The following is a 23,555-nucleotide window of genomic DNA, read 5'->3' as shown; positions in this document are numbered from 1 at the left end:
GCTTCCCTTAGAATGGGCATGAACAGAAGCCCTTTAATTTGTTATCAAGCAACTCCTACCTAGAAAGTCAGTATAATCTATGGAGAAGAGCCCTGGGTTAGCAGAGTATTAATTCATTGACTGGTTCTGACGGGGAAAACTCGCTGTGACATTTGGGTTCTTCCACCTTTTGGCTACTGGGAATAGTGCCTCCATGAAGATGAATGTACAAATATCTCTTTGATATCCTGGTTTTGATTCTTTTGGATAAATATCCAGAAGTGGAATTGCTAGATCATGGGCAGTTTCATTTTTCTTTTTTTTAGGAAACTCATTTTTTAAATGTTCTATTTCATAGTTCATAAAAAAAGTTTTTATGTATAAAACTCAAAGTAAAGAGAAAGGCAGCTACTTAATCACAAATGGACGAGACAGTAGTCATTCGGACTACTGTGGAAGCATATTTAATGCATACCCTTCAATGTTAGGGGTAAATAATTCAAACTATGCAATCCAAATTTTAGGTTTGGGTTTTATATCAGATCTGCATATATATGACACTTGTGGTCAAATTTTAAGATTGGTAAAGTCAATTTCAAACAGCTTATATTTTGAGTACATGTTTAACTATTACAAATATATGATGTTTAACTAGTGCAGTAGTGGTCTTCAAAGATCTTCTCTTTGCCCCATGCTCATATGTTTGTAATCTGAGTCTGCTTGCTAATTTCCCTTTTTGTAGTTACTCTTCAAATTAAAGTGCTATACACTTGAGTTCCCAATGCACCTCACCCATGACCTTTATCTCAGCTTTCTCATACTTTGCCGTTCTTTTCTTTCTGGAAACAACCAGCATGATTCCAGCAGTAACTGCTATCGCCACAACCACGACGACAGAGATAATTCCAGCTTGTAGACCCTGCACTGACAATTCAGGTGGTTTTTCATCCACATAGTAAACTGAAGTTCAACCAGGATCCAGATCCAGTAGCTCCCCATTTGCTTTCAGGCCCATCCTTTTGGACTGGAACAAGGATTCACCTTTAACATCTTTTTCAAAATAATAAGCCACATCATCTATGTCCACATCATTCTGAATTTTCTGAGAATTTTGTACCAGATCAACAGTGATAACATCATTCTCATACAGAATATCTGTGACATATTTTGGATCCAGTTGATAACGACTTATGATTACCTCCTTGAGTGCAGTGTACAAACTTTGATCCTCATAAGGTTTTTCTCGTTTGTGTTTTAGTTCACCAACGATCCAGTAGGTCCTCACTGGCTCGGAGCAGGATATCTCACTGTCCTTATCAGTTCTTCTCACCCCAGCAGTGTCCACACACCAGCACGTGGACGTGCCATTGCACTGCTTGGCTTTAAAGAGCCCCTTGTCACGCTCGGGATCACAGAGCCCATCATTAGCCTGGATAGCGTCCTCTGGTTTCCCTCCTCTTCCAGGCTTTGAGAGTCATTTCTGCCATCACCAAACATTTGGTAGCCAGTTTTGTGCAAATGACAGAATGTTGTGCAGCAACGGATGTACACTGGCACCGACCCCGTGGTCAGTTTGTAGTTTTCACACACGCACACCTTTCCTGGGCCATGGCCACCGCGGCAAGCAGCAGCCCGAACGCAAGGACCCGGGGCCGAGGGCGCCTTGCTGCGCATGCAAGGGCAAGGGCGAGAGGGGCGCGAGGCGGGCTGGGGGCTCTCGCGAGGACGCACGGACAGAGTAGGGCCCCGGGAGGCCATGGCCGGCCCCACGGCGCAAGGCCTGGGCCACGCAGGTCCGCATCAGGAGGATGACAGCGAGGTGCCCTGGGGCCGGGCGGTTGGTGCGAGTGTGAGCTGGCCGCCGGACTGCGCTCTTCCAGCGCGCAGCAGCTCTGCCTGACCTCATTTTTAACTTCTTGAGGATCCATACTGTTTTCCATAGCAGTGGCACCATTTTCCATTCCCACCAACAGTGTCTAAGGGTTTCCATTTCTTCACATCCTTGCCAACACTTGTTGTCTTTTGCTATTTTTGATAACAGGCATCCAGACAGCTGTGAGGTGCTACCTCATTGTGGTTTTGATTTGCATTTCTCTGATGTCTAGTGACCTTCAGCACTTTTTCATATACCAGTTGGCCTTTTTCATGTCTTCTTTACAGAAAAGTCTACTCAAGTCCTTTCCCCTTTTTAAAATCAGGTTATTAGTTTTTTAGCCGTTGAGTTGCAGGAGTTCCTTACACATTTTGGAAATGAACCCCTAACAGATATATGATCTGCAAACATTTTCTCCCATTCAGTGGGGGCTGCATCTTCACTCTGTGATTGTTTCCTTTGCCCTTGGTGGAGGACGGTCTTCAGCGTTTCCCTGGTTCTCTTTAAAGCACTTACACCAGCCGCCCCTTCCCGGCCCTTGTCCTGCGCTGCTCGCAGGTGTGGGGAGAAGTGAGAGAGCTGCCTCCCTCCTCATACAAGCTCATGAGTGCCTAATCACTGCCCTCTGCCACTACTTAAATGCTGCAGATGATTTCACTTCTGGGAACGCACACGCCCAGGTGGCAGGCAGCACCTTTTTTTAGAACTGACATTCTCACATGTCTTCTCAAGTGAACTGCCATTACTGCTAAATGTTTAAAGAGGTAACTGTTAAGTCAGCACCGGACTCATGCACATAGATGAGCTTTAGCATGGCACGTCTGTACTGGGAACCATGAGGAAATCCCAGCAGGGACTGACTGTCCTACTGGTGGCACTGTCTCATCTGTGTTGTGCATCTTCTGGGTGGAGTGACTATAATTTATTGTCCAAACCAGTATGCTTTTAAGACAAAGGAGAGTAAGAATTATGCTAGGACAGCACTGAAAACGAGGGCTGTGAAGCCTCGGACTTCAGAGTGAACTCCAGTATGTCCTACAGGATAGTGTAAGAAATTAACCTTTATTGGGAGAGTGAAAACCAAACACTATCAGCAACGGTTCCCACCTTCCCTGTGCTCCCCAAGAAAGGTGTGCTGGGTGCGGCTCTGCTGGGTCCCAGGTTTGGTGCCAGTGGCCGTGGAGGTGACCTTTGTGTAGGGCAACCATGAGAGTGCGGCCCTGTCAGGGAAAAGCACATCAAGATGCCAGGGGGTGGGCGCAGGGGGTGCCTGGCTTAGAGGCTTGAGGGACCCCCAAAGCCTGGGCTCTGGGCCCATGGAGGTTGCAATGCCCAGGCCTGGAGCAGGGCCCAGTGTCTGGTCTAGTGGAGTTCTTTCTGCTGGGGGAGTGAGAAAAGCCCCCAACGGGGGGGGGGGGGGGTCCCACATGACCGGAACAAACTCTTGGGGCCACTGTCAGAGAATTCTCTGCATTTCAGAACAAGTTGACAGTTAGAGATGCAAGAGAGAAGGTGAAAGGGGCAAAGAGAAAGAAAGATGGAAGGGGTGGGGAGGCATTCCAGAGCTGGTCAGGACTCAGCCCCGTGTCCTGTTGGCGCTTTAGGCAAAGAACAGTGGGACCACGGGAGTTCCCCGGCGGTCCAGTGGTTAGGACTCTGCACTTTCACTGCTGTGGCCCGGGTTCAATCACTGGTCAGAGAACTAAGATCCCGCAAGCCACACGGCACAGCCAGAAAAATAAAAAAATAAAACAGTGGGACCGGGCACATCAGGCAGGAAGACACTTATGGACGGGCCCTGGAGTGGCTGCAGAGCCAAAGGCAACTCTGGAGAACCAGGTGAGGAGGGGGAAAGCCCCGGAGCTCTGGGGGTGGACCGAAGCTTGTCCCGGGCCCTGATGCCACCAGGCACACATCAGCTCCAGCTGTGTTTTGGTCACTCTGTTTTCACTGGGCTCGAGCCGTAAACCGCAGGATAAGCATCCTGCTGGCCTCCTTGGGCCACAGGCCCACCCCTGGCCGCTGGCGAAAAGGATTTTGACAGTTGCTCTGCCTGTTCGCACCCAAGGAGAGAACGAGACATCACCCCAAAGGAACGCCTGATGCTCGTTCCAATGGAAGAGAGAATACGCGCTAAGAGGAAAGCAAAAGCAAAAGCAAACGAAGCCCCAGCCCTGCCTACCGGCGTTTCTCTTTAGGAGCTCCGCATCAGATGGGCGGTAGGAAGCTGGCAGAGGGAGGGATCCGGCCGACCTCGAGCAAGTGCGGGAAGCTGCAGAGGACAGAGACCCGGCTGAGCCCTAGAGAAGGCTGAGTAGGTGGAGGAACCGGCTGATCGTGGGGACTCCCCTCCCCCCCGGCCCTCTCCTTCCCACTCTCCGTCCTCCTCCTTCCCCGCACTCAACTCTCCCCCTGCGCCTTTTCCCCCTCACACCACACGACGTGCAGGGGGTGGTGGGCACCCTCTTGGCGGAGACACCGCGTCCGCGTGCAGCCCGGGGCCCCGCAGGGCTCGGCCTCGCCGCCCACCGCACACGAGCACGTGAGCGTCCCCACCACACGCCCCGCCCCGCCCCCGCGCCTCCTCTCCCGCCCCCGGCGCTGACTCACCGCACAGCCTCCCGCCCCGTCTCTCCGGACTCGCGGCTCCGTTCACGCGCGGCAGGCCGTCCCCACGCCGCGTGCGGCCCTTTGACGTGACCGGCCTGTCCGCCCCACGCGCAGTGAGCCCCGCGCTGAGGCCGAGGTTTGCCGGAGAAAGGGAGCCCGGAGAACAGACCTCAAACATGCCCGGGGAAGGCGAGGGGCCGGGGCGTCTACGGGAGGGAAGCAGGGCGGCAGGAGGCTGGGGAGGTGCCGAAGGGTGACTGGAAACAAGAGGAAGCTGACAGAATCGTCGCCCTCCGCGCAGGCCCAGGTGCTCCGGCGTACGCCTCACAGGCCGCGGTTAGAAATGGCGGCGCCACGCCGTCCCAGGGGAAGTTCCGGCACTGACGTCAGGGGGCGGGTCCGTGCAGGCCCAGTGGGCGGGTCAGGGGCGGGGTCTCAAAGAGGCTTAACCAGGACTCACCTGAGTCCAGGGTCCTGGAAGACGACCGGGAGAAACATCTTCCTGTTTAGGCTGCTTAAGGCTTGGAGGACATGCACGTTTTTGTAAAAACAATTAAAGCGAGCTTGATGGGTGGAAGCAGGTTACAGCTCAGCTACGCAAGTTACAGTTTCCCAGGGTAAGTGGACTGCCCTCGGTTTCCAGGGTGAAGCTCCAGATGTACAGAGCTCCTGGTGGCTCCTCCCAAAGCGCCGTCTCCGTTCTCTTCACAGCCCTCCTGCTTCTTCCTGCAATACCCATTCCTGTGTTGTAAGTCTTAGTCCTCCTTGAGAGCTCAGCCCAGGCATAATCCCCTCCAGGTGGGTTTCTGGCCTCCCACACGCCTGCCCACGCGCACGCTCACACGTTCACACACGTGCACATGCTGTCACACACGTGCACAGGCTCACACATGCACAGTTACCTTGTACAGAGCTGTGCCCTAATGTTGTCATTGCTCTTTATTCACCTGGGTCCCCACCTGGAGGCATAGCAGTGTTTCATTCATCTTCATGCTCAGTGCCTAGCACAGCGCCTGACATAAAAGGCTCAACCAATGTTAACTAAAAGAACCCCAACTGCACAATGGCTGGGTAAGAGGCCACCTCAGAAGCATGCCCTCTCTCAGGGTCTGATGTCCCAGGAAATGACCGTATAAACTGAAAGATAACTGGAAACAGGAAAAAGGTTTTGCCCATGTAGTGTTCATTCTTGTATGAAGGCCTGTCTCAGCTAAGGCAATAAGGCCCAGGTGCCCCTGCAAACAGCTGGGGGATGGGCACCGGGAGCTGAGGGAAGGCTTCAGTGCGGGGACCGAGAACCTCCCGCCCCCTCCTCGGCCTTGCCGAAGGCTCTTATGTTATTGCCATTCAGCTCTTGTATTTGGTCAGTTCTGTTATGATTCAGTTATTGCAGGAGGAAAGGGCACACACGGCCAGGCAGAGGACAGGAGCACGCAGTGTCCACTGACGAGCACACGTCACCTTAAACTCTCTAGTAATGAGAGGCAGCAGCAATGCCGTGCTGGCCGCACGGACAGTTGGGTGTGGAAGACTGCACACCTACAACTGTTGTCAAAAGATGGAGAAAAAAAGAAAGAAAAGAAAAAGACAGCCAAGAGTGGCTGCTGAGTGGCTGAGACACTGCAGGAACACCTGACGCCCTGGACTTTGCAGGATTTCCCACACTCTGTCCACTGGGACTGCCCTGGGTTAGAAAGCAATGGTGCTCCCCAGACTCCTGCATTTAAGTTCACAAAAGAGCTTAGAAATAAGGCTGAAACTATTATTTTAAAGGGTTTACATTTTAGTAACCAGCCTTAAGTACTATTTTCCATGAAATACCTTGGGTCTCACACAAAAATAGACATTAAGGGATGGAACTGCCATAGTGATCCACCCTGCCAGCAAGTGATAGAATGGGGACCCTGGACCCCCTGGTGCGTTATCCACTGGATGGACTCCCCCAGGACAGCACCAGACCCCAAGAATTTCATGGATAAATTATGTCGAACCTTTGAAGAATAGACAACTCTCGCCTTTCAAATTGTTCCAGATGATAGCGATGGGTAATACCGTAATTCATTTTTCGAGGCCTAATATTACTGCCAAACATGACTGAGACTTTTTTCAAAGAAACACTATTGATAAATCTCACCTGGTAATGAGGATACAGAAGTACTGAATAGAATATTAGGAAATGGAATCTGGTACTACATTAAAAGAATAACCACCACGATAAAGTGGGATTTATTCTACGAGAAGGATTGTTTAATATTAAGAAATATCTTACGATAATTTCTCAAATTAATAGGTTAGACTTACTGCATACATTTCATTTCACTTAGGTGTAGACATCGTACACAATAAAATTCATATTTTGCTTTTTAATGCATGATTACATACCAAATACATTTCTGCCATCATCGTAATTATCACTTTGATTTGTTGTTTCCTTCGTCTAGAGTTCCAGGAGAAGGCTTACTATGCCAAATTATTTGGATATGTTATATTATATAATAAACTGTCCCCTCCCAATTATATTAGTATATATACTAATTCATAAGAGTGCCAATTTCACCATAATCTCACCAACTTTTAGTAGTATAATGTTTTATACAATCTAACAAGTATAAAACTATTTTATAATTAAAATAGTTTCCTGTATTTTACACAATATGACTTACTGACACAATCTGAATTACTAGACGTTTTAATCATTTTTCTTGTGTGAATTCACAATTTGTCTAAGATAACCCAGAGTACCCTTCCTTTTACCTTACCTCACTTTAGTCCCTCCAACCAGGACATCTGGACAAGGTTCCTCCTTGATTTCTGATGGAAAGCCTGGCTTGGAACCAATGAACTGCAGTCTCACTGCCAGCTCTTTGCCTCATCTGTGACAGAGACTGTTCTCATCTTCAGCTCATTTTGGAAACCTCTTGCCTTTCTCGGACTCCTTTATGGGGTTCACGTGTGTAACCTATTCCTCATTCCCACCCCTTGGGGTTCCCAGAATCACAGAATCTTAGAGCTATGCTGTCCAGACCCCTCCCAGAGCAGCCGCCCGGCCACTGTAGCCATGACCTGACCTCCTGGGCTACTGACACCAGTGTGGACCCGACTGTGTGACAAGTCACAAGGCATCTGTCGCCACAACGCTGAGGCAGGGACCTCACACCTCAGCAGAGGCAGGCGGACGCCCTGTTCCCACAGATGCGCCCCAGGGAAGCTGCAGACCAAGTGAACCAGCGCCGTGTCTACGCACAGGTGGTCCACAGGCCCCAGCCCATCACACTACTCAAGAGACTTTGCTTTCCAAACATAGAATAAAGACACGTTGTGGTCTTTGGGTTTTGGTGGTGTTGTTTTAGATTTTTCTTTTTTGATGTGGACCATTTTTAAAGTCTTTATTGAATTTATTACAGTGTCGCTTCTGTTTTATGTTTTGGATTTTTGGCCCCGAGGCATGTGGGATCTTAGCTCCCCTCCCAGGGACTGAACCCGCACCCCCTGCATTGGAAGGTGAAGTCTTAACCCCTGGACCGCCAGGGAAGTCCCAGTCCTTGGGTTCTGAGTGACCTTCCCTGCTTTGGGCCCTGGAACCTCATCCTCAGAAGCCCACCAGACTCTGCTGGACCTGGTTCAGAAGAGCTTAGCAGTATGTTCTGTTAGTCAGTGTTGAACCTTTGGGCTCTAGCCGTCTTTGCTGGTCTTTTATACTGGTCTGGGTGTATTCCCACAATCCATGTCCCATTAATTAAATCAAATAAGGATAATAATAAAGTGTGTAGCTCAATGTGATGAAATGAGCGCAGGCTTGCAGACGTCCTCTCTGAAGCTCGTGAGCGGGTGTTGTTTGTCCCCCCAGCACAGCCTCTCCTGGGGTGCTCTGAGGACTCCTCTCCACCTGCCCCCAGGTCCATCTCCGCCCCGCCCCCGCTTCTCACATCACACAGACACTGGGGAGTCTGAGCCGTAGGGCAGGCAAGTGGATGGTAATCTGGGCTCCCTTTCCGTTTGCGTCGCTATCGGCTGCAGCCAGTGGGCGGCACTGACGGGGCCTGGGGAGAAGAGACAGCGGGGCCCCTGGCCTCTGTCCTGCTGGGCTTCAGACACCACTCCTTCCCCTTCACCATCAGGCCTGGAGGTGGAACTGCTCCCTGCTGTTGCCCGTCCTGGGGGATTTCACCCTTTCTGGGTTCCCTCAACCAGGCCCTTGTCTTTGTAAAGAGTGCATTCACTAAGTTCTCTTCTGTGCTGTTGCTCTAGCAACCTGAGGGACACGGGTGTCATTTCTTCTCCACACAAGACGGTCCTGGGAGAACAAGAGCATGGTGCCCTCCGCCCATGTGACCCAGGCTGGCAGACTGGCTCCGAGGGGGCAAGTGACCTCAGCAGGGCCAACAGAGGCTTGCCTGCAGTCTGAGCGTGCTCCTTGGAGGGAGAGGGACTCTCTCCTTTTCAGATTCCAAGGTGTAAGGGGTTAGGCGTGGCTCTGCCAGTGGTCGGCTTCCCTGCCCTGCGGAGCGAGTCTGCCCGAGAATGAAGCTATGACTAGGCGGGAACAGAGCCCGGAGGTGAGAAGTGTCTGTGACATGGTGTAAGCCTGTGGGTCCACACATGCCTAACACCAGCCCCACCGTCACGGCCACCCAGAGTCCGGCTCGCAGTTCTCCTGGACCCGCCCCAGCCAGAGGCCTCGCCGTCCACTGGGATTTCTCCTCTCCTGCTTCAGAGGCTGCAGCGCTGTCCTAGGACGATTCATCAGCCCTGGTCCTAAGCATTCGTGGCCCCTGCCCTCCCAGGCTGCATATTTCAGGGAGGGAAATAGGTATTGAGCGGTCAACGTTTTCTTCCTAAAGCACAAAATGGCCAACAGCGCTCTTGCTGCTGCTGGAGTGGCCACCGCTGGGCTTTTCGCCACGTTCCGACAAGGAGAATTTTCACCGGAATGTTAAACAGCTCTCAGTCCGGGTGCTGTCTTGCCTTTCTCCCCTCCCCTCACACTGATCCAGACTGACCCGGACGCGTCCGTCCTTGCCCGCCTTCCCCAAATCAGAAGTGACTGCGCCGCCGCTGTGATGTTCATTGTCTCGGGCAGTGACAGATGATGTCGCAGTTTCTGAGAAAATTAAGTCATCAACTCCCAGGCACCCCTGACATCATCAAAAAATGTCCAGGCTGGAGAGCCACAGGCCCTCAACTGATTGTTGGAAATAATGGGCAAAAGGCAGGCAATTATGTGTTGACATCGGGCTCTGCCGCCGTGAAGGGGTGGGGAGTTGTAACTCCTGCCCGTGGGTCATATCAAGATTTGGAACCAGAGCCCAATTTGAAATAACATAAACTAAAAGAATTGATTAGACCGGGTGTCATTTGGGGTGCATCTCTCTGAACTGCCCACAAATCCCTGCAGGTTATAATCTAATGCACAATAATTACACCCGCTTGCAGGCGGCCGCGTAGGGTGGACGACAAGTGGGTGATGGACGCTTCCAGCCCTGTCTGGACTCACCCTCCCATGCCTAAGACCTCTCATCTCCCGAGCTTTCAACACCAGTACATCATGCAAGCCGCAGCCGCCGGCACAGGTAGAGGCCCTCCGTAATTAAGGCAGCTGATTATAACCAGAGGTGCCCATTGAACTCCCCTAGAGGCATGTCACAGAGGAGACAGCAGAGGTCTGGCTCCTGGGCACCGGCCCCAGAGTCCCAGGCAGCCCCAGGTGTAACAGACAATGCCGAGAGGGGACAGCAAAGTGAGGAGCCGGGCCCTGGGGCCCATCAGGACTGGGGTTTGCTCCAGCCCAGAAGCAGTGAGGCCAAAGGGCAGGAAGAGCCAGCCTGGCTTCCCAGAGCTGCTGCAGACCTTAACCCACACGCCCTTCGTGCAGGGACTCCATGCATAGTTCCCTGATTTTCAGGTGTGGAGAATTTCCACGTGGGTAGGGCAGCCACCTCCCCAGTCTGAAACTTAAGCCCCACTCGCCCCCCATATGCCTTTCCTCACCATGACTGTCCTCCCCTTGCTCTGCGTCGGGGGCCTGGCCTGGGCAAAGGCCTCCTGAAGGTCCCAAGACACACGGGTAACACGAGAACCTATGTGGGCCATCCCCACGGGCCTCCCAAGTTCATGCGCCTCCAGGTCACCACCCCTCCACACACAGGCACCCCGAAACACAGCTAGACTTCCCCAGGTCCCCACAGAGACTTTCCTATTCATTCACTTGTTTAAGAAATACTTACAGAACCCAGTGTTGTGCCGCTTACTTTCCCTGGCCCTCGGGATATAGGGATGAGCTACCATCCGGTCCAGGGTAAACACAATAAATAAGACAATAGATACAAATGTCTGTTAGTTGTAGTGACTTCGAGACACACCCCACGGTGAAGTGGTGCAGAGTAACAGAATCGGGTGCTCCTTTGGGGTGCAGGTAATCAGTCTGTATTGATGCTAATGAATGGAACACACTAGTTTGTATGAATGTTCTGTTTCTTCTACTATATGTCAATTTATGAAGCATAAGTATCTACTTGTTTCCGTCTGTTTAAGCAGGAAATACACACAATAAATTTTGAGTCCCTCCCAGAAAAGGTCCCAAGTAGCCGGGGAGAGGACAGATCAGCACCGGCTGCCACATAAAAGGACCAGGTAAGAGAAGGTGCTCCAAATGGCCAAGAGCCAAAAAAGTGGGCTGACCTCACTTCACACGAGGCAGAACTTTGGCGATCCCTGCCAGCCGTAAAAAGATAGATGAGTTTCCCCCTAAATGTTCATACAGCAGAATACAGAGCAATGGTCAGGTAACACCAGCCATTAAAAAAAAGAAGAGAGGGCTTGCCTGGTGGCGCAGTGGTTGAGAGTCCGCCTGCCGATGCAGGGGACACGGGTTCGTGCCCCGGTCCGGGAAGATCCCACATGCCGCGGTGCGGCTGGGCCCGTGAGCCATGGCCGCTGAGCCTGCGTGTCCGGAGCCTGTGCTCCGCAACAGGAGAGGTCACAATAGTGAGAGGGCCCACGTACAGCAAAAAAAAAAAAAAAAAAAAAAGAAGAGAAAAGTTTAAAAATACAGTCTTAATTCAGACAGAGAAAGACAAATATCATATGATATCGCTTATATGTGGAATCTTAAAAAAATGGTACAAATAAATTTATTTACAAAACAGAAACAGAGTCACAGATGTAGAAAACAAAGTTATGGTTACCAAGGGGAAAAGAGAGGGGACGGATAAATTGGGACTGACATATACACACTACTATATCTAAAATAGATAGCTAATAAGAACCTACTGTATAGCACAAGGAACTCTACTCAATACTCTGTAATGACCTATATGGGGGAATGAATCTAAAAAAGAGTGGGTATATGTATATAACTGATTCACTTTGCTGTACAGGAGAAACTTACACAACATTGTAAATCAACTATACGCCAATAAAAATTCATTTTTAGGGCTTCCCTGGTGGCGCAGTGGTTGAGGGTCCACCTGCCGTTGCAGGGGACGCGGGTTCGTGCCCCGGTCCGGGAGGATCCCGCGTGCCGCGGAGCGGCTGGGCCCGTGAGCCATGGCCGCTGAGCCTGCGCATCTGGAGCCTGTGCTGCGCAACGGGAGAGCCACGGCGGTGAGAGGCCCGCGTACCGCAAAAAAAAAAATAAATAAATAAAATAAAAAAATCATTTTTAAAGAAAGTAAATAAAAAAATACACTCTTGAGAAAAACATAAAGTCTCAAAAAATAAATAAACAAAATAAAACAAACATGAAAGAAAGGCTTTAAAAGACCCAGCAAAACTAGTACAGGCGAGAAGTCAGCCAGCCTGACTCAGGCGGCTCCGGTTGGAATTCTGCGGACTACAGGACAGATGTGAACAAATGGGCCACCTGTGTTCCAACAAAACCTTATTACAAAACCAGATGAGGAGGTGCCCATCAGGAAGTCTCAGGAGGAAAACCCGGAGGGAAAAATAAGTGGACTGGCAGTGGCCGGGGGGCAGGGGTGGCAGTGTAGCATCTATATAAGTTCTGGTACCATTTTAGTTTCAAAACCGTGAAAAACATATGGATATTTTGAGAAAGAAAATTAACAAAGTACTATTAAAGATTCTAAATATGTTCTCTTTATAAAACAAAATGGAATGAGTAATTGATAAATAACTAAATAAATCATTGGGGGCTTCCCTGGTGGCTCAGTGGTTAAGAATCCACCTGCCAATGCAGGGGACATGGGTTCGAGCCCTGGTCCGGGAAGATCCCACATGATGCGGAGCAGCTAAGCCCGTGAGCCACAACTTCTGAGCCTGCGCTCTAGAGACCACGTGTCACAACTACTGAAGCCCACGCACCTAGAGGCTGTGCTCCGCAACAAGAGAAGCCACTGCAGTGAGAAGCCCACACACCGCAACGAAGAGTAGCCCCCGCTCTCCACAACTAGAGAAAGCCCGCGCGCAGCAACGAAGACCCAACGCAGCCAAAAATAAATATATAAATAAATAAATCGTTGATATTTAAAATCTAATGGAAACTTACCTTGATATTTAGTGTATACGTACACATCTTTTCAAACTGTTGAATAAACATAACACTTATTCTCAAAGTATAACAATGTGATGCTTTACGTTACAGAAAGAAAGAATTTGAGATCCAGACCCATGTTCTGTAAAATATATTACAAATTTGCAAAGCAGAACTTTGAGTGGCTGCCTCTGCAGAGAGGCCAAGTAAAGCAGGAGCTGAGCTTCGCCACAGGGACGTAGAGGGGTTGCTGAGAGGAGACAGGAGGGAGGGTGGAGCGGGACCGGTACGGACAATGTCCCAATACGTAAAGGCGGAAGAGGGTCACTGGGAGGGGTGACTGGCAAGTCCTGGAAACTCCTTGGGAATTGGGAACCCAATCCATGCTGTTCTAGCAATTGACTTTCTAACTGGCATCCTGGGACATGTTCACACAAAATGATGCTGTCGAGCAAGAGTTCTTTACTGAGAAAGGGCATCCTTCAGGATGCAGCGTAACCATGGAAACCAAGGAGCGGTCCACATGAGGACCCCCTTCCAGGGGTGGAATCAAGTTTAGGCTGCCACCTTCCCAAGCTTCATTTTCCTCAACTCATCCTGTCTGCCCCCCACCTGCGGCTTTCAGTAAAACAATCAAGAGATCCGCAAAGACCTCTTGCCCCACAAAGATCCAGATATGCACGGAATGCTGAAGTGTCTCAGCGCCAAGGCATCTGAAAGGGCCAGCACATCCCAGAGAATCAGGAGGGGACGTGCCGGCCGTCCCGGTGGCAGCGTCAGTGACGGAGGTAATGTCTCTTTTCAGGTCAGTACCTTCCCCACCTCCACCCCCTGCCTGGCAGGAACGGGGGAGCTTTCTCGGATTCACGCAGCGAGAACCAGCGCCCTGCCGCACACGGGTCAACTCCGCTCTTCTAGGGAGACCTCCTGCGGCGAGCATCACTTCCCAAGTGCTGCGATGCTCCTACCTCCTTCCTGCCTTCGTTCCTCTCGGTCGAGCTTGGCCTCACGTTCTCAGCTCCGATGACCTCCTAGTTTAACACTGCACTTAGCGGGAGCTCAGCCCTGCCCTGAATATGGTGGGAAGTACGAGGAGAGAGCAAGCTGGCGCCTTCAGGGACCCTGCAGAGAAGCTGAAGCAGACAACAGAAAGCTCCTGGAGGCGGAGGTGTGCAACGTGTGCTCGCCTCGACCTCCACAGTTCAAGTCAAGGAAGGCTCAGTCCCAGGGCGTCCTTGGGGAGAGTCTTCTTGAAAGAGTCAGGTTTGAGCCTGAGTGTGAAGGAAACAGAGAATGTGGAAAGGTAGAAATGACTTGTAGACAGCAGTTCAAAATACATCAGCTTATGCTTGTATGAACTCCTCAAGCTCTTTTCGCAGTAGAACATAGCGGGAAAAGCATGTATTTTTGAGGCCGATGGACCTGATTTAGCATCAGGATTTGTCCACTCACACAAGTTTCTTAAACAGCCATAAACTGCTTTTGGCCTCAGTGACATGGGAGTGATAACAGCACCTACCTTGTGCACATTTAAGAACCGCCAAAGCCCTACAAGCACCACACGCATTCTGACCCACATCTTCCTGTCCTTGCTCCCCCCATCCCCACTCTCAGGCCAGGTCCCAGGTCCTCACAACCGGCACCGTCTCTCTGAGGCCCCGGCACCCAGCTCCACGGCTCCGACCCCCGCCTTCATCCTTCCCACCTCCTTACCTGGGCACGCCCACTCCAGCAGCCCCTCAGCCCATGGAGACCGTCTGCCCTTCCATCCAGCTACTCGTTCACTCTCCACCAGCCACCTCGTGTCTCACAGACCTCCTTCCACCATTACTATTCTTGTTATTAATTTGACCCCAATGGAATTTCTGATATTCGACCATTTGACCTACAAAACGGCAATTCCATAAGGTTCAGACAAATCATACAAAGACGGCAATTTTCCAAGTAAGAACACCCCAGACCTTTGGATTCCCAGCTCCAGAGTCCTGGAAGATGGATTCAAAGGTATGAAACATGCCCACGGGCTGATGGCGCCCCTGCGGCTGCCGGCACCGGGCAGCTAGAAGGGTCCAGGCTGGACTGATTTCCTATTAAAAGCGTGGCTGGCAAGTGTGCTGCCCCTTGCAGGCAAGGCACTCTCTTTCTAGACAGGTACTTGGGGTTCTCTGTGCCCTGGTGATGGAGAGAGCATCAGTGTATAGTGGAAAGGGCGCTGGACAAAATTCGTGAGCCTGGGTCCTTAGTTCCGTCACAGCCCTGGTTCGCCACCCCATCCTAGATGTCCCCGAACTGACAGGGACGTCACTTCCTCTTGGCACACCGCATGCCCGTGGAGGCCCCCTGCAGGCCCTTTCTCTGAGCTTCTGTGCCCCGTCCCTCCATCACCCCAGGTGACTCCCTCCACTTTGCCTCTGCGGTTTAACACACCCGGCATCTTAGCACCCCTTCCTGAGAAGAAAATGAACCTGCACGGGAGTTGACGTCACCATATGGCCAAAGCTGCAGGAGACAACAGATGGAAAAATGAAAAATAGAACCTGACTCCAGGGATTCCAGAGACAGCGGGACCCTCCTGGGGCCCCAGGGCCTTCATCTCGTTCATCAGCAGGTCGGAGGCAGCCTGGTTGCAATCCTGGACGTCCCCTCACCGTCTGGGTGACCTTGAGCAAGCTATTTATCCCCTCTAAGACTGGTTCTTCACCTGCAAAATATTAGCAACAGCAGTTTTTCTTCGGAAGGCGGTTGAGAGGATAAATGAGAAGAAACACATGTGGTGCGTGTAGCACAGCGGCCACGTACACTGCAGGGGCTCCACTTGTGACAAAGGACCGAATCCTGTGTGAAGCAGACCCACGGAAAATCCCAGGTAAGGCCTCTCACCCTGCATCCACGGGTGCAAATGCCCCCTGCACTGCTCGCCAAGCTCCCTCCTGCGTCCTTGCTGTCCGTCCGCCCCTAACCCTGACCTCTGCATCCTCCCGTGCTTGTGGCCGGCTCCACACTGCCCAGCCCTGCGCTATGCACAGTCTGACCTGTGCATTTGCTCTGCCTGATGCTTGGGGGGCAGGTGGCCAGGAGTAAAATTCATGGCTCCTCTTCAGGACTGAAGTATCACTGAAAAGGAGGAATCCTATCAACGGGAAAGGCACTGCTACCCACTCCTAAAATGTCCATTTGGGTTTTCACGCGTGTAGAAGGGCACATCAGACCCTGACGGCTTTAGCATTCCACCCTACAGAATTCTTGAGAAGGACAATTTAGGATGTCTGCATGAATTGGTGTTTCTTAACCTCTTCTGGGTCCCAGACCCCTTTGAGAATCTAATGAAAGCTGTGGATCCTCTACCTACAAAAACACCCCTCCCCACCCCCAAGGATTCCTGGAGAGCCGGCTGTCCTTCTGTATGGAGGGGAAGGCTCCAGGGGCAGACAGGTATGAGCTGGCGACTCAGCACAGCCTTTCAAACTGGTTCTGCAGGACATACTTATTCTTGCTGCATCTTGGTTTCCTTACTTGTAAAACAGGGATAAAACCTGCTTTCAGAGGTGTAGTAAAGATGAGATAAGGTCATGTCTGTGAATTCCCTGGTGGCCCAGTGGTTAGGACTCAGCCCTTTCACTGCAGAGGGCACGGGCTCAATCCTGGTTGGAGAACTAAGATCCTGCAGGCCGTGTGGTGAGGCCAAAGAAAAAGTCATGTCTGCAAGACACCCAGCACATGGTCAGTGCAACGCACGCTACCTGTTATCATTCCCCGGAACAGCGTTTTCCAAAGCATATTGTTCTCCAATAAATTACCAGGGATTAGACAGAAAAAGTTAGATAAAGAAAGAAAGGTGTTAAATAAAGAGACATTTAATTTGCTAAAATTAAATATATCAACCAGCTTCTCTATTTCTCAGAGGCTTTGGTCTGAAGTCATTGGTGTGATTCTCCAAGTGGAAGACGGGGGAGGTAGCAGTTTATCTGACCTTAGAATCTTGTTTCATGGCCCTCGTCTGGACAGAGTTTGGGGAATGTGACCCTGAGTGATAAGTGTCCCCACTAGACCGCCTGCTCTTGAGAGCAGGAGTTGTCATATTCACTGTTTGTTGTCATATTCACTGTTTGTGAAGAGTTAGCCAACTGACCAGTTAGAAGGAACAGTCTATGTAAGACACCTCACTTTTGACATCAGTTGTAAATTTCAAGGTTCCCAAAAATCACCTGCAGGTTTAATAATTCACTAGAAGGACTCACAGAACTCATAGACGCTGTTATGCCCACAGTTACAGCGTGTTACAGATTAACAGCAGCCAAGGAAAAGGCACAAGGAAAAGTCCAGGAGAGGCCCAGACTCAGAGCTTCCACCGTCCTCTCCCCAGGAAGTCAGGCAGGAGAGGCCCAGACTCAGAGCTTCCACCGTCCTCTCCCCAGGAAGTCAGGCAGGAGAGGCCCAGACTCAGAGCTTCCACCGTCCTCTCCCCAGGAAGTCAGGCAGGAGAGGCCCAGACTCAGAGCTTCCACCGTCCTCTCCCCAGGAAGTCAGGACAGCGTCAATGTGCAACGGAGCTCACAGAAGACAGTCAGCCAGGGGAGCTCAGCCAACCCCAGTGTTCAGAGCTCTTACTGAACAGCGGTGGGGCTCCAACACACAGGCACAATGAACTAACTGCCCACATGGCTAATTTCAGTCTCCAGTCTCTGCGGAGATCTACCGCTACTACGTGACCCCACCCTAAGTGTCATTGTCAGACTGTCCAGCATGACCAAGGTCCCAGGCAAACAGGCACTCCTATCAGGCAGGACATTCCAAGGGCTCTGAGATTACATCGCAGGAGCCAAGGGCAATGACCCGACCTCTTTTCTGGCAAGTGTCAATTCCTTACCACACACTGTTGTATCCCAGTGACTAGCACCGGATAGACCTTCAATGACACTTTTCAAATGGATGAATAAATGAAATACACTTGTGGAATCATGGGAGGTCATGTTAGTTCCAGCCTGTAGGACTTTCCTGATGGGTCTGTTGTCCCCAACACCCACTTCCAATGATAATTACTGAGTCATATCTCTCTTGTATAACCTTACACGAATCAATAGCTGAGTGAACATGGCAAAATGTCAGATTCAATATCTCTTCATGATTTAAAAAAACCCTCTTATAATTAGAAAAAAAGGAGAATTTCCTTAATCTGATAAAGAATAGCTACAAAATATTTAAGAAAGAGTATACTTTATTAGGAGCTTTCCCTCAGAAATCAGAGATTAGGTAAAGATGCTCACCCCTCACTATCACCACTCCTATTAACACTGTACTAGAGGTTCTAGCCAGTGCAATAAGGCAAGAAAAGTTAATAAAAAGCATAAAAATGGAACACAAGAAATAGAATATTACTATTCACAAAGAACATAATTTTATATGCAGAAAATCCAAAAGAATTTACAATCTATTAGAATCAATAAGTGAATTTTGCAAAGTCACTAAATATAAGGCTAATATATAAAAATCAATTGTATTTTTATATACTAGTAAAAAGTAGAGAATAAATGTAACACACACACCAGCATCAAAAACTTCAAATACCTATGAATAAATCTAACTGTCTGCAATGAAAACTATCAGACATTACTGAAGTTAAATAAGACCCAATGACTAGAGATATATGCCATGTTCACAGATTGGAAGACTCAATATTATGAGTATCTCCCAAAATTGATTCATATTTCCATGCAATATCAATAAAACCCTAGCAGTGTTTTTTTTGAAAGTTGACAAACTGATTCTAAAATATATCTCAAAATGTAAAAGACCAAAAATGGCCAAGGCAATCTTGAATAAGAAGAAAGCTGGAGGACCTCCAGCAGATGTATGTCAGCAGACCTGTATGTCAGCATGACCAGCTACTAGGACCTGTTAGAGAATGACAGTGAGACACTGTGGTGGTGACACAAGGATAGCAACTAGATCCACAGGTTTCAGTGGTCCATCACTGTGTCACAAATTTTTGCAGTGGTCATTTGGGTCAAGAATTCAGACAGAGCACAACGGGCATCTCACTTTGCCCCACAATGACTAGGTCTCAGCTGGAGTGGCCCAAACACCAGGGAACTGGCTGGAACAGCAGACTAGAGTCATCTCTCTGGGCCTCAGTTCTTGCTGTTGGCTATTTGCATCCCTTCTCCCCATGGGGATTCCGTGTGGCTCGCCTGAGCTCCCTCACAGCATGGTGGTCTCAGCAGTCAGACTCTTTACACGGCAGCTGGCCTTCCCCAGCATGAAAGTAGATGCTGCTAACTGTCTTACGGCTGAGCCCACAACCAACACAGCTACGCCCAACCTATTCTGTTGTCAAGATGGATCACAAGGCCTACTCGAATTCAAGGAGAGGAAAACTGGGACATGACCTCCACCTCTTGATGGGTGAAGTGTCGTGACATACATCTGCCATCGGCATATATATATGTGGTCACCTCTTTGAGACAAAGGTGATACCACAACACAGTGGTGAAAGGATGATCTTTTCAATAAATGATGCTGGTCAAATAGATATCCAAATACAAAGCCAAATGCATCTTGACACCTACATTATACAAGCCACACTCCAAAAAATCTATTCTAGGTGGATTGTAGATCTAAATATGAAAAACAAAATAATAAGGTTTTTAGAAGAAAACCTAGGAGGATAATACCTTCATGCTGTTGGAATAGGTAGGCGTTTCTTAAACAGGACCCCAAAAGTACTAATCATAAAGAAGAAAGATGATAAATTGAACTATATTAAAATTAGGAACTTCTAGTTATAAAAAGACACTATTAAGAGAGAAAAAAGGCAAGCCACAGAATGAGGGAGATATTTGTAATACATAAAGTACTGCTATTGAAAACATATTCTTTAACAACCTATAAATCAAATAAGAAATGACAGACAAACCAATAAATAATAGAAAAATAGGAACTTCACAAAGGAGTGTGAATGGCCAATGCATACGAAAAAGTGCTCAATTTTGCTGGGCATCAAAGAAAAGCAAATTAAAACCACAATGAGATATCATTTCCCACCCAGCCAAATGACAAAATGAAAAAGACAGAACGAGCATTAGCACCAACGTGAAGACTTTAGAACACGCACACACTGCCAGTGGGTGTGAACTGGTACAATTACGTTGCAAAATTGTTTGATGGAACATACACACATAACCCTCTCTCCCAGCAGTTTCACTCCCAGGTATGTACCCAACAGGAAAGTTCACATGTATGCACCAAAACACACAAAAAAGAATTTCACAGCAGAACTATTCCCCCAGAGCCCCAAACAGAAACAAATGAACACCTATAAGAAGAATGGATAAATGAATTGTGATACATCCGTGCCATGGTCTACCACACAGCAGCGCAAACGGGTGAAATACTGACATGCAACACGACGGGGTGAATCCCACAAACGTAGTGAGCAGCAGGAGCCCGGGTACTACGGACACATTCTGAGTCTACTTAGATCACGTTCACGAATCAGGCGACGCTCATCTGTGCTGCTGGAAGTCAGAACAGCGCCACCCCTGGCGGAGGCAGGTAATTGCTGAAAGGAACCAAGGCAGCTCCTGAGAAGTAAGCAATTTTTGTCTCTTTATCCCAGAAGTGGTTACATAATGTGTTCACTTTGTGAAAGTCATTGAGCTGTAAACCTATGACTTGTGTATTTTTCTGTATATGTGTTACATTTCAATTAAATTCAGTAAGATAAAAGGGGAAAAGTTTACTCAGATATTTGCTTACTCAAATTTCTCCATTTTTCACAATTAACTACCAATTAGGAGAGAGAAAAGGGGGCGAGGTTCCTGGGTGAGTCCCAAAGAAAAAAGAGAAAGAGAAAAAAAATTAGAAATCATGGTTTTTACTGAAAGCAATAAAACTAAGACACACAAGGAAAAGGAAGTAATGCTACATCCCCAATCGTTATTGTGATGAAATTAAGTTTTTGCAATTAGAGTTGAGAATCTCATTCTCATTATGTTTAGTATATAGGCCATGAAATCTCCCTTCCAGGACACAGGATAAATTGGAATTACTTTTAGCTCTTATAAGGGCTCCAACTTCAAACAAAATGTCAAGTTTAATGATTTCTACAACCACTAAGCTAGAAATCAATTTTTTAAACTCATTTATGGTGCCACAGCTAGGTCATCAGTAGACATTCTGTATTTTCACGAGAAATTGCAGCTACCAGGTGTGAGAGGTCTGATTTTCTGAAATCAGAAAAAATGGTACCAGTCTTTCCCCAGAGAAAAATGATAACTACATCTACTAGAAGAAAAAAAAAAAAAAAAACTCTCCCTAGGAATAAATTGAGAAATTAAAATATAAGTAACTTCATGAATTAAAATGGATTTTCCTGGAGAAAAATTAAAACTGGATCCCTACCAGACCCTATGCGTGAAGGTGGACGTAGGTGAACGGAAAACTTCAATGTGAGAGAGAAAACTACAACATTCATGGTAGAAAATTCAGGAGAATGTCTCTGTGACCTTGAAAGTAGGGAAGGACTTCTTAAACAAAACTTCTAAATGAAGACCGTGAGGCACGATAAAAGAAAAATTATAAATAAATTAAAAACAAAAAAAAAACAAGAAAAACAAACCCCGTGAGGCACAGGTACACAAAATATGTACTTGATTACATCAGAAGTAGGGGTTTCTCTTCAGCAGACGCCGTGGGCACAGTCGGGGTAGACAGCAGGGGTGGAGAAAGACTGTCCAAAACTGACAAACAATTCAAAAGCATTCTTGCACCAACAGGAAAGAGATGACAACAGAAAAATGGGTAAAGGGTCTCAGGCTAAGTTACAGAAAGGAAATCCAAAGAAGCATTAAGGAAATAAAGAAACACTCACGTCATGACTAATCAGAGAAACACAAATTAAAACATCGCGATACCATTTTATACTCATCTGATTGGCACAAGCTGGAGATTTGGAAACGCCGAGTGTCGGCAGGCCCGAGGTGACGTAGGGCCCCCTGCAGCGCTGGTGGATGTGTAGCTGGGGGTCACCTGATATTACTGGGTCAGGTTGGGTCTACATACCCTGGGACCCGGCAGTGACACTCCTGAGTGTCCCCATGGAAAGCCGGGTGGCTGGTCCCATTCCTGCCCCCCGCTGCAGGGGGATTACGTATCCACACCCTGTCACCTCACCGCTTCCTGCCATTATGGGGGCAGTACACGCCCCACTCCATCCACGCTGGCTGGGCAGGTGACTCACCCCGGCCTGTGGGATTTGAGGGACAGGACAAAAGCAGAGGCCTCAAACGTGCCTGAGTATTTTGTCTTCGCCTCTTGAGCTCCAACCGTTCATCATCAGAAGCACGTGCCCTGGGTGGACACTCTGGTCCAAGGAGAGGGAAGAGAGTCACGGAGCAGACCTGAGCCCAACCCACCCTGGAGCCCGGCTTCCCAGCCCTGCCACACCCAGCAGACCCCTCGCCAACCACCAACCACAGGCCTGTAAAAAGGAAAACTAAGTTCTCGTCATTGTAGGGCTGCGTTTAAGGACACTGCAGCAGCAGCTGCTCCACGGGGACCGCAGGCAAGGGGTTCACTGCAGCATCGCTTGTGCTGAGCGGGTGCAGCGGGTTGAATGGTGTCCTCAAAAGATGTGTCCACCCGGAATCTGCAAATATGACCCTAATGGGAAAAAGGGTCGCAGCAGATGTAATTAAGTTAAGGCTCTCGAGATGCGATCATCCTGGATTGGAGGAAGGGGGTAAATCTAATGACAAGTGTCCTTACAGTAGGAGAGACCCACAGGGAAGACAGCCGTGTGGCGATGGAGGCAGAGACTAGAGCGGTGCATCTCCAGGCCAGCGAACGCCAAGGCCTGCCGGGGACCCCCAGAAACTAAGAGAGGGGCCTGGGACAGACTCCCTCCCAGAGCCTCTGGAGGGAGCCAGCCCTGCCAGCACCTTGCCTTTGAACTTCTAGATCCAGAACTGCAGAAGTGTTTGCGTTTTAAGCCACCAAATTTGTGGCACTTTGCTACAGCAGCTCCAGGCCACCCTGGATGAGGCGGTCAGTGCAAGGGGACTTCAAGGATCACTAGCCTGGGAAGGAAAACCAGACTTCCGCCCTGGTACCATCACCCCTCAGGTTGGGACGCAGGAGGCTCTCCTCTCAATGGGCTGGAGAAGGGGTATGTCGCCCCGGCCGGGGCCAGCTGCACACCAGATGTGATGCGGTGATGACATCCGAGATGGACAAAGGATGGAAGAGGGTCAGCAAGTGAAGATGACCGCCATCCCCGACCTAGCCCTGGGGTGAGGGTGCCGGCCCCTCAGACCAGGCAATGCGCGTGCAGAAAGGCAGAGCCGCGAGATGCAGAACGGAGGCCTCGGCCCTGGGGGACCGGTGCCCAGCTCTCACCTGGGAGAACTAGTAAGAACCTTCTGAAGCACCAGCGTGTTCCCGTTGTTAAACAAGTTGGGCCCTAAGTCACACCAGGGCCTTCAGAGCTGAAGAATGATGGTTTGGGTGAAATAAAATCTGTCTGTAGCAGGTCAATTAAAACTGAGTCATAGGGAATTTTCCCCATCTGTACAAATCAGTGAATGTATACTCTGCTAACTCCAG

The 23,555-nt window shown here is 49.3% G+C and overlaps 1 pseudogene; it reads right to left on the bottom strand.

The window, feature by feature from the left end:
• Nucleotides 1–515: 515 nt before the first annotated feature.
• On the bottom strand, nucleotides 516–4,960 carry LOC101275552 (epithelial cell adhesion molecule-like; annotated as a pseudogene).
• Nucleotides 4,961–23,555: the final 18,595 nt, after the last annotated feature.

The sequence above is a fragment of the Orcinus orca genome, chromosome 9 (assembly GCF_937001465.1).
Source record: "Orcinus orca chromosome 9, mOrcOrc1.1, whole genome shotgun sequence".
NCBI lineage: Eukaryota > Metazoa > Chordata > Mammalia > Artiodactyla > Delphinidae > Orcinus > Orcinus orca.
The sequence above is the reverse complement of the archived record's forward strand: the minus strand, read 5'-3'. Positions and strand labels throughout refer to the sequence as shown.